The 10468-nt window shown below is 37.4% G+C and overlaps 1 non-coding gene across 1 annotated transcript; it reads left to right on the top strand.

Moving 5' to 3' along the window:
* Positions 1–420: 420 nt before the first annotated feature.
* LOC138985858 (U6 spliceosomal RNA) lies at positions 421–527 on the top strand. Its single transcript, XR_011462825.1, has one exon. It is a non-coding gene; the product is annotated as a U6 spliceosomal RNA (small nuclear RNA).
* The last annotated feature ends 9941 nt before the right edge of the window (positions 528–10468 follow it).

Below are 10468 nucleotides of genomic sequence, written 5' to 3'. Positions count from 1 at the left end.
CCACTGGAAAGTCAGTGGCATAGAGAGCACATCCATAAAGACTGTATCTAATATTCAAGAGAAGAGCTCTTTCCTACAGAACCTACATACAAAAGTCCCTCAACAAATATTTGTTGAATGAATAAATGATTAGATTAATAAGGAGGAATCACTCCTAAATTCTAGAAAATCTTATATTTGGGAAAAATAAGTATTTGGAGAGTGATTGACACTGTCAGTGGATCAATAGGCCAATACTGAAGTGTGCTGTTCTCTGAAGCACGGATCCAAGAAGTAACAGCCCACAGAGACAACTGTACAATACATTTGATCCAACTGGGAATCAAAAATACCATCCAAAGAGGCTGGGGGGAATTTCTAAGGAATATTTCAAAGTATCTAGTAATACCAATAAGAATTAATAAATTTGGAAGAATACCAGTGCTTGCTTCAGCAGCACAGATACTAGAATTGGAATGATACAGAAAAGATTAGCATGGCCCCTGCATAAGTATGACATGTAAATTCATGAAGTGTTCCATATTTTAATATTTGTATAACTGAATGACTTTACTGTACACCTGAGGCAACACACGATATTATAAATCAACTATATCCCAATATAAAATAAGCATTAAATTTTTAAAAAGAAGAATACCAATACTTATAATGTCAGATCTCCATATAACAATGCACAGAACATGAAAAATTAAGTTGCATTTGAGGTTTTTTAAGCGGGGGAAGAAATACTGGCTCATAAGTCTTTTGGATAAAACTCAAATTTTATATAATATAAAATGTGTGCATTACTGAATAGGAACAGATTTGGGAGGAAAACAGAAGGGAAAAAAAGGTGGATTGGTCCTACATGTCTAAAGTATCTTATCATATTTTTGATAAGATATAGAAGGGATAAATGATCTGACATCATAGGTGATTGACAAAAAAATTAATAAAACAAATGAGATTTTAAAATAAATATAGAAAATTCAGTCACAGAAAAAAGGACTGGTTAATGAAAAATTCAAAATTTAGATTAAAATTATTTTAAATAACTGAAAAAAAATTGACCAAAGTAATGACAAAATATTGAAAGTCAATGTCATTGGACACTAAAGGGAAAGCAGGGACATTAATAGATATGATATTGGGATATACTAAATCATCGCCCCAAAATAAGTTTTCAACTATAATTGAAATAAAGAATTTCAAAAAGGAAAGGGTAAAAACTAGCCACAGACAATCTATATGGATCCACAGGGAATTTCTAGGGACAGTCTAACTTCCTGGACTAATAGGTTCCAGCTGAGGCAGCTGGTGTACATTCTTCAAGACAGAGAACAAAGGGGAAAGAGCCATGTGTTATCCTTCTGCTTGTCACCTTTTTGAGCATAGAGACTCACACTCGTCCCACCATATCTCTGATGACTTCACTCTGTAGGAGCCACTGCAGAGGGGCCAGGGGTAATCCTAACTCCTATACTTGTCCTGTGCAACAGCAGGACCGTAGAGCCACGACTGCCACCAGCATGACCGTAACTGCAACACCATGGCCTCAGAAAACATCTCCGTTCTCTTAGATCGAACTAATACACACTACGGAGAAATTCATCATCAGACAAGTCAAAGCGTATTAGAGGTCAGCACAGAGCCAAAAATGTATGGCCTTAGAAACCAGTTTTCAATGCATTTCTATCACTATCCTGCTTGAATGCCTTGCTTATATCCAAGCATTCTACTTCCTTCATTGATTACTGCTCCTTTACAAAGTTCTTACTGTTTGAATTCTCAAACATAGCCATTTGCTTGTGTATGAAATATTGTATTTTATGACCTAGCACAGGTAGAGATATCATCGTGCTTAGACCAGGAAGAAAGTGCTAATTACCTACTGTGTGGCCTCATGGCAAGTTACCTAAGTAAGGTTGTAACTAGCGAATGAAAGGTTCTGTGCGAAAGTACTTTGAAAACTAAACAGCACCATGCAGTTGTCAAACATTTAAGTCTTTGTAACTTTCCGAGTTGGCTATCTATAGATTTAAGGAATTTTTTTTTAACCTTTCACAGATGGAGTACTAAGAAACTGGTTCCTGTGGTGTGAAGAAGCTCCAAACAGGATGCATCATATTGGATTTTTGCAGACCTGAGTCAAACTAGGTGTGGTTGTGTAGCTGCTGTGACAATGAGCTTTTGTGTCCATTTCTAAAAGGAACCTGCAACACAGGTTGCCCTCCTGCAAAAATACCTCTCCACTGAAAGTTGGCAAAGCTGTTGAAAATGACTCTATGTCATGAAAAGCATACGGAGCATAAGCTTACCTAATTAATAATTTTCAGGGTGTTTTCCTTTTCCTCTGCAGCTGCTGAACAGAGTGGTTCTGATTAAGCCATACACATCGTGAGAAATGCCACTTCACAAGGGTGCTACATTCTGTATTTCCCCCCAACTTTGATCCCTGCTCATTGGTCCCTTTGATCTCTGAATAGGATGTACAAGGTTCACTAATCAATGCTTTCCCTCATTTTTGCTCCTTAGTCTGTTAAGTGTTTATATTTAAATCATTGACTAGAACAGGTGAATATGTATGACCTGTGTCTTTTTCCATTTGGTGTTTGTCTTCAAAAGACAGAAGGAAAAGAAAAGCTTTACAATTTTCAACCAAGTTTTCATTAAAGGCAGAATTAAGAAGGATTGCAGATATGGCACTCATTTCTTCCTCTTTGAAAATTTGGATCAGTTTCTAGGGAGCATGAGAAGATGGTGGAATGGAAGGATGAGACCCATTGTTAAACTGTGCCCTTTTGTACGCTAGAACACAAGTCTCTGTTGTCTCAGATAGCAATGGAGAGACATGTGTATGCCATGGGCTTGGTGATGAAGCTGTGCCATGTGCCGCCTTTTCTAAAGACTCCTCTCTCAAGAGTCAGTGTGCTTAAATGGATAAGAAACTTACCACTGAGAAGAGAACTAAATATTGTCAATAGAAGAGCACCGAAGGAAAAGTGCCATTGGAGTTTAGAAATGAGAGACCCCTTGAGAGCCAGGTAACCAGAAGAGACCTCTCACAGGAAACAGGTTTTGTTTGATCAGATTCATTACAGAGACCAGGAGCTGTGTGCAGAGTTGGAGAGATGGGAACGTATAAGGGCCAGGTCCCAGGTCTGGCTGACCAGAGTAACTAACAATTTGGGAAAAGACTTGTATTGACTAACAAGAAGGTATTCCTAAAAAGTGAATAATCCACATAGTTAGGCAGTAGTTTGGGGTCTGAATTTTTACTTTTAACTAGTTGTGGCAAAATAAGCAAGTTGTGGCAAAAATAGCCACCGGTAGCTTCAACTTTGTTATCTCTAAGAACAGACCAACTGTCACATACATTTCAAAACTGTGTGTATTAAAAAAAAAGAAGGCATGCCCTGGTTTTCTTCTTTTCTCCTTCTCTCCTTTCCTTATTTTTATGAACTTGATGATTTCAATAGTAATGGTCCAGACAATTGTCAAAGGAATATCTCTATTACATGCAGATATTTTTAGGCCATGCCTACTCTTTATAAACATATAAAGAATCAATTCTTGTTTGAAGGTGATATATCTATTGCTTTCCATCATCCCTTCCCCCATCCTCCAATTTTTATTAGAACAGAGAAGACAAGGGCAGATGTCAGCAGTATTACTTTATGGGATATTCTGTTTTCCATATTATTCAGTACCAACAGCTCATCAAATCAGACATGGCAGGTGGCTGATTATTGAACTCTTTCCTCTGATTCAGCGTATTTTCTTCTAAGGTAGCCTAAATCCTTAAAATTTGAGCAAAAGAAAAAAAAAAAAAGGTAGTTAAAACTCCATTGTTCCATATGAAGAAGTACAGCAAAAACCACCTAAATTTTCTGCTTTCATAGAATAACAAATTCATAGTCTGTTGGATCTGGGAATTTGAGATCTAAATGACACTTCCAAGTTACTGTGGTTTTAATAACATCGATTTTCAGATGAGTAAACTGAGTCTCAGAGTGGTTTCATGATTAGCCCAGAAGAGTTTAGCTAATTAATTTCCAGGCTTTCTATCCTGTGTACGTCTCCCTGGATCAAGAATTCCTAATTTATTAAACAAAGCAGTTATATCACTGAGGGTTCATCCAGCTTTAATTTCTATGATTTTCTTCTCTGTAAATCTTAGAAAAAAAAAAAAAATCAAAGCCTAAAAAGCAAGTGACAGCTCTCTAATTTGAGCTCATGAAGGACCACTCTAGACTAGTCCACTATGGTTCCAATGTTAAGTGCTAAATGGCAGAGCAAGTTAATGCCCTGGTTGTTTGCCTTTGGAGGTAAAAATATATCTGTAGGTCTCAGCCAAGTTCCTGTGGAGATTTGTCCACATCCCCAGAATACCACACACATTTGGCAAGAATGACAGATTATGTCCAAGCAAGGCCCAGATCTTGAATAGCAAGAGTATTTCGAGTAAAGAACAACATACAATGCAAAGCTCTCATTCTTAGGTATGCCATTTATCTCCCTAAATTTCTGTAAAATCCTTTTCCTCTTTTTTTTTTTTTTTTTCCTGGCTCTCCCCACCCCGCATTCCAAACTCTGCAAAAACCTTTCATCTTAAGTTAAACTGCTGTTGTTGTTTAGTCGCTCAGTTGTGTCCTACTGTTTTGAGAACCCAGAGGAGTGACTCCTCTGTCCCTGAGATTTCCCAGGCAAGAATACTGGAGTGTATTGCCATTTCCTTCTCAGGGGATCTTCCCAACCCAGGGATCAAACTCAGGTCTCCTGCATTACAGATGAGCTCTTTACTGCCTGAGACACCAGGGAAGCCCAAGAATACTGGCGTGGATAGCCTAAGCCTTCTCCAGGGGATCTTTCTGACCCAAGAATTGAACTGAGGTCTCCTGCATTGCAGGAGGATTCTTTACTAGCTGAGATACCAGGAAAGCTAAGTTATATGAAAGATAGGATAATAATCACAAGCACTCATCTCTTCATCACTTTTTCTTTTCCTTTTATATATTTTCCAAATTTTCTCTAAAAGGACAGTGTCTATTCCTGTCTTCTTTCCATTATTTTTCCCCTCTCTCTTTCTCTCCTCTCCACTTGCCCACTGTATGTGTGTGAGCTTGTATGTTCATGTGTATGTGTGTGCTTGTGGATATCTGTTTGGGTTTCTAAAACTGTATAGATAGGTATTTTTGTTTAACACATGTATAAATCTAGAGAGAGAAATTGTAAAGAAGGAAACGTGTGGCTGGTGCTGTCATCTCATCTCATGGTATGTATTTCTCTTCCTGCCTGACAAGCCATGCCTTGGTCCTGCCTCCTTGGCTGGCCTTCCTTCAACTCTCCCAACTCATTAATTGGTTCTTTAACTCACATTCTGTGCCAGTACTAAATCAGTCCTATTTGGAAATGTTCCTGTGCTCAGTATTCATGATTCTCCAGGTGTATTCCACAAAACACTCATCCAGAGAAATGCTTCTTGGAGGAGGAGAGAGTTGGGTAGTCAAATCTGAGATGAGACTGTAGTAGCTGAACCCAGTCTGATCCCTGGTCCAAAACAAAGCAAGCAAACAGAAACAGAGAATTCTTGCCATATTTGGGAAAATTTCAGTGTGAACTAGATATTAGAACATACTAGAAATTATTGTAATGCTTTTCAGGTATAATTATCTTAATGCAGTTATTTAGAAAAATGCTCTTAATCTTAGAAGATATATTCCATGCTTAAAACTGAAGTATTTCAAGTGTTATGATGCCTGAGACTTGCTTTCAAAGGGCTTTGATAATAGTAAATTTACCATTCATATTTAAAACTAATTTGTTTACATAAACAATGTAGCTTCCAAAATGCTTATTTTATATCTGGATATTATATATACATACTTATGATATAGTACATGCCTATATGTTATCTATAAATGCATGTCTATATATTAACATATATATATATATATATACAGAAAATATGTTTATTGTATATAAAATGTTTGTGTATAAATTATATTTATATATTAGATATAAATATGTAATATGTGCACAGTTTACCTTCAAATGATGTGGGGGCTACAGTGGAAAATCTGCCTGCAACTTTACAGTCCATCATCTATATCCCTAAATTTGAATTCACAGATTCAACCAACCACAGGTCATGTAGTACTGTAGTATTTATTGAAAGAAAACCCACATATAAGCAAATCTGCACAGTTCAACCATGTGTTGTTCAAGGGTAAACTATATATTATACATACTAAATGTATGACTATAATATCTAAGTATATAGATTTTTAAAATGGGACCATATGTTGCTTATATAAATATATCAGTAAATTTATAATACAACACACACAAAGTATTGCTGTGAAGATTAAATAAACACATTTTTATTTTCTGGAATACATATACTTATTTTTGAAACCACTTGAAAGTAGGTTGCATGCTGAATTCTGACCAGCTTGGAGGAGGAAATGGCAACCCACTCCAGTATTCTTGCCTGGAGAATCCCATGGACAGAGGAGCCTGACAGACTACAGCCTTAGGGTCACAAAGAGCCTGACCCGACTGAAGCAACTTAGCGCATAGATACAGAGAATTTTTGGGTACTGGAGAAGTAGCTTGGAGAGTTGAGGAAGAGAATAGGGTTAATTAACAGGAGAGAATATCTCTTCATGGATAATTGTGTTGGCCTAAAAGAAAATGCCCTTATCCATTAGACTTTTTGAAGCAGGAAACAAATACAGGAGAGGCGGGGAAGCCCGCGGGGTGGGGGGCAAGCCAGCGGGGTCGGGGGCAAGCTGCTCTTAGCCCAGTTTGGGGACTTCTAGACTTTCACAGGAAGGAACTCTTTCCTTACCGCACCCCTTAAACTACTGCTTACAGGGAGCACACTACTAATTGCACAGTGGTAAGGGTTGGGATACATGATGAAAAGGTTTGTTTTTGGAAAGAAACTTCCTTATTTCACTTAGGTTCTTATGAAAGAGGTTTCTGATGAGGGCAAATAAGCCAAACAAACAAAGGCTTCAAACATCTAGGATAAAAAGCAGAATTAAAATATTAGATGGTCACTTGAAAAAGATAAAAAAAAAAAAGTGACTGTAATGTGACTATGATAAGTAAGGGGTTGCTATTTTATTTTACTCTTTCGTGCCTTAGGGGAGAGAGGTTGAGACTATGTCTGCTTTTGGAAAACCACTCTGAGCTGGTTTCTGTTTGAAGCCTTAGGCAAATTACATGACTTTAGTTAACTACCTTTGTTTCCCCGTTTATGAGATGGAGATAACAATGTCAATTTAGCTGAGAGAGTCTTTGTGAATTATAAACTACTCAAAAGAGTAATTATAAACTACTTTGTAAAAACAAAATGCTATATAAATGCTTAATAATAGTCCTTTGAGCTACATGCCACCCCCTAATGGGAGCTTATTAAGGAGTTCCTGTTTAGCTTGGATTAATTCTTTAAAAAATTTTTCTTCACCTTAAATGAAGCAAGGTACCAACTGGGAAAACAGCAAGCATAATCGTAGAATATTTTCATAATTCAGGAAACATGAAATCCAGGGATTGTGCTCCATCCTTCCTTGCAGTATCTGCTTTTCCTAAAACAGAACAGAAATTAACTCCAAAAGGTGTCCTGCAGCCTGAGGAGGAACAAGAAGATTGGAAGCCGAAGCACAGGCTCTCCTTGAAATTTCTTAGAACCAGAGAAGGTTTTCTCTGGGTAACTTAATGGAACAGAACAAAAGCATCCCACTAAGATGGCACAGGAAAAAAGGGCCTGAACTCTAATATAAACATGTATATAATGAAGCAGGTATCAGGAATTATATCAGGTTCCTGTGAAAACTACATGATTTAACGTTTCCCAAATTATAGATGAGAAAACTGAGGATCTGGGTGGCAAGTAATTTACTAAAGCTTACATGACTGGTACATGGCAGAACTAGGATTTGATTACAGGTATTTTCTCTGTACAGAATTTCCTTGGATGGGAACATAAATTAAAAACTAAACCACATAAATTAAAAATTTAACCATGGAATGTGCGAACTAAAGACACTTGCTTTGGGCATTGTTTATTATGAAATACCTTACATTCTTACCTTTCCATATAAGTCTCTGTGGTTGCATAATAAATATTTCTTGTTGAATACGATATTGTGGATAAGCACATCTACCAATGTAGTAGAAACTCCAATATGTTATTTGCTTATGTTTCTCTCCTCAAACTTTCTTATGATTATTAAATATTAACTGAACTTTATATTGACAATTTACTATACTATTTTGCATTAGCAGGCATTTTATGAGAAATTAAACAGTGGAGCAAAGATACAGAATTAACTCTCTAGAGAGATACACAATTGAAAATTTGAGTTAGACAAGCATAAAAGTGCTAAGCACTGGGTTGAAAAAAATAATGTCAGTTGACTAAGTAATCATATCTTATGCAGGATCTAATTAAAACACCATTTAAGAATGCTCCCATTTGCTTTCAGAGATTGGATTAATGTATATAAATGATAGAAAAGATATAATTTCTTTATTTCCATTTTCTTCTCAATTCAGTAGAGGGAGGAGGGAATTGAAATCTGAAATTCAAAGATAGCATAGAGCCCTAAGAAGTAGGTGTAATCTTATGGGCCCAGATGAATCACACTCAAGAGACTGGGAGAGTTTAGAAATAAGGCTAAATTGGAGAAGTGTATTCCTGAAACTGTGAAATATCAAATTTACATAACTGTCAGAAAAAATTTCAAAACAGGTGATGAAATCAATGTTTTGTAACTGCTCACTAGAAGCAATCATGGATTCATTAAAAACATATGCAGGGCTGTGTTTTTTTTTTAGTAGTAGTATTGATTATCATCATTAGATCAGCAAATTAAGGAAATGGTGTTAATATGGTACATTTTTATTTCAACAATACAGTGATGAAAGTTGAACATTGTTTCTCTAGAATGCTGAAGATAAATAACAAGAAATCAGAGTATATGATTTAATGGCACCATCATCACAATCCTTGGGCAAGAGCACAAGAGTAAGGGAAGGACAAGAATTCGTGTGCCTTGTGTGGTCTTTAGCACTGTCCACTACCTCGAAGAAAAGGTGCTCATTCCTAAAGACATATCACTGCCATATGCTGGGAAGTAGAACAACTGTAGAAATCTATGACCGTGACACAGAGGGCACCTCCTAGAGTTGTGCAAAGCTATTGTACATAATCATAAGCAGTAACCATTTGTCTGTGCCAGCGATTGTTATTTATCTCACTCCCTCAAGCTGCTTACTAAATGAAAACATTTACTTGTTTCTTTAGCTTCAGTTCAGTTCAGTCGCTCAGTCGTGTCCGACTCTTTGTGACCCCACGAGTTGTAGCACGCCAGGCCTCCCTGTCCATCACCAACCCCCGGAGTTCACTCAAACTCATGTCCATCGAGTCAGTGATGCCATCCAGCCATCTCATCCTCTGTCGTCCCCTTTTCCTCCTACCCCCAATCCTTCCCAGCATCAGAGTCTTTTCCAGTGAGTCAACTCTTCGCATGAGGTGGCCAAAGTACTGGAGTTTCAGCTTTAGCATCATTCCTTCCAAAGAACACCCAGGACTGATCTCCTTCAGAATGGACTGGTTGGATCTTCTTGCAGTCCAAGGGACTCTCAAGAGTCTTCTCCAACACCACAGTTCAAAAGCATCAATTCTTCAGTGCTCAGCTTTCTTCACAGTCCAACTCTCACATCCATACATGACCACTGGAAAAACCTTAGCCTTGACTAGACGGACCTTTGTAATGTCTAGTCTTTTGAATGTCTCTGCTTTTGAATATGCTATCTAGGTTGGTCATAACTTTCCTTCCAAGGAGTAAGCGTCTTTTAATTTCATGGCTGCAGTCACCAACTGCAGTGATTTTGGAGCCCAAAAAAATAAAGTCTGACACTGTTTCCACTGTTTCCCCATCTATTTGCCACAAAGTGCTGGGACCGGATGCCATGATCTTAGTTTTCTGAATATTCAGCTTTAAGCCAACTTTTTCATTCTCCTCTTTCACTTTCATTGAGAGGCTTTTTAGTTCCTCTTCACTTTCTGCCATAAAGGTGGTGTCATCTGTATATCTGAGGTTATTGATATTTCTCCCGGCAATGTTGATTCCAGCTTGTGCTTCTTCCAGCCCAACATTCCTCATGATGTACTCTGCATATAAGTAAAATCAGGGTGACAATATACAGCCTTGATGTACTCCTTTTCCTATTTGGAACCAGTCTGTTGTTCCATGTCCAGTTCTAACTGTCGCTTCCTGACCTGCATATAGGTTTCTCAAGAGGCAGGTCAGGTGGTCTGAGATTCCCATTTCTTTCAGAATTTTCCACATTTTATTGTGATCCACACAGTTCTTTAGCTTAGTGACCTCCAAATTTCATTTATTTTCCACTCTTTTCAATATGTGTATATTTATTCATAAATTACTATTGTATGATGAACAATATAAAACAT

This window comes from Bos mutus, chromosome 26, assembly GCF_027580195.1.
Source record: "Bos mutus isolate GX-2022 chromosome 26, NWIPB_WYAK_1.1, whole genome shotgun sequence".
Classification (NCBI taxonomy): domain Eukaryota; kingdom Metazoa; phylum Chordata; class Mammalia; order Artiodactyla; family Bovidae; genus Bos; species Bos mutus.
The sequence above is the reverse complement of the archived record's forward strand: the minus strand, read 5'-3'. Positions and strand labels throughout refer to the sequence as shown.